Source organism: Phoenix dactylifera, unplaced genomic scaffold, assembly GCF_009389715.1.
Source record: "Phoenix dactylifera cultivar Barhee BC4 unplaced genomic scaffold, palm_55x_up_171113_PBpolish2nd_filt_p 000282F, whole genome shotgun sequence".
Classification (NCBI taxonomy): domain Eukaryota; kingdom Viridiplantae; phylum Streptophyta; class Magnoliopsida; order Arecales; family Arecaceae; genus Phoenix; species Phoenix dactylifera.
The window spans coordinates 171,710-172,757 of record NW_024067766.1 but is presented as its reverse complement, the minus strand read 5'-3'; the positions used below and the strand labels follow the sequence as shown (position 1 = coordinate 172,757).

General features: G+C 42.0%; 1 non-coding gene across 1 annotated transcript; it reads left to right on the top strand.

Moving 5' to 3' along the window:
* Positions 1-468: 468 nt before the first annotated feature.
* Positions 469-574, top strand: LOC120105423. Its single transcript, XR_005507815.1, has one exon. It is a non-coding gene; the product is annotated as a small nucleolar RNA R71 (small nucleolar RNA).
* The last annotated feature ends 474 nt before the right edge of the window (positions 575-1,048 follow it).

Genomic DNA, 1,048 nt, shown 5'->3' with positions numbered 1-1,048 from the left:
TCGCCATCCCGGGTTATATGTATTAGAAAATGGGTCATTACCCGGTCTGGGCTGTGTTTGAGCAGCATTGATGTGTTCTTGCACGAGTTCGGAGAATTGGGGGCTGAGGGGCACTCATGAATAGGGTGGGATGGGCTAGAACAGATAGTACACACTTGTGCTTGGGAAGAGTTCATGTAATGCCCACCTATCATTAGTTGGTCAATTTTATGGGACAATGCATCTACCTTGCTAGACAGGTCCATAGAATGACTTATTTCACAAATGGTCCCTTTTCTTTGAGAACTCAGGGGTGCTTGACGAGAACAGGAAGCATGGTGGAGGGAGTTTTCATTTAGATTTTCAAATAATTGCCATGCTTCATGCTCATTTTGAAGCATGAATGTCCCCCCGCATGCAGCATCGATCATCTGACGGTTTCGTTCAGTCAATCCGTCATAGAAACATTGCACTAGCTGCCACTTAGGTATTTGATGATGAGGGCATTTACGGATTAGGTCCCGAAATCTCTCCCAAGTTTCATGAAATTCTTCTCCCTCAGTTTGGGAGAAGCTTGTAATGGCATGTCTAAACTGGTTCGTTCTTCCTATGGAAAAGTATTTTTTTAGGAATTCTTGTTGCATTTGATCCCAAGAACGAATCGAGTTGGCTTCTAAAGAATTCAGCCATTGTTTGGCTCTATCTTTAAGGGAGAAGGGAAATAATCTAAGTTTTAGAGCATCATCAGTAAAGTTCTGAATCTTGACAGTGGTACAAATCTCAAAGAATTCATCTAGGTGTTTATATGGGTCTTCATTGGTGAGCCCATAAAAAGATGGGAGCATTTGGATCACACTAGATTTTATTTCATATTGTACGACTGCTACTTCAGGTAATCGAATGCAAGATAGGGAAGTGTAAATGGTGGGAGTAAAGTACTCCCTCAGGAGTTTGAGTTGTTCTTCAGCCATCTCAGGAGGTGGGAATGATTCTAAGGTTTTGATTTCAGCTCGAATATTTCTAAGGATCCGTTCTATTTCAGGGTCAAAAGGTAATAGGTCGCGTACTC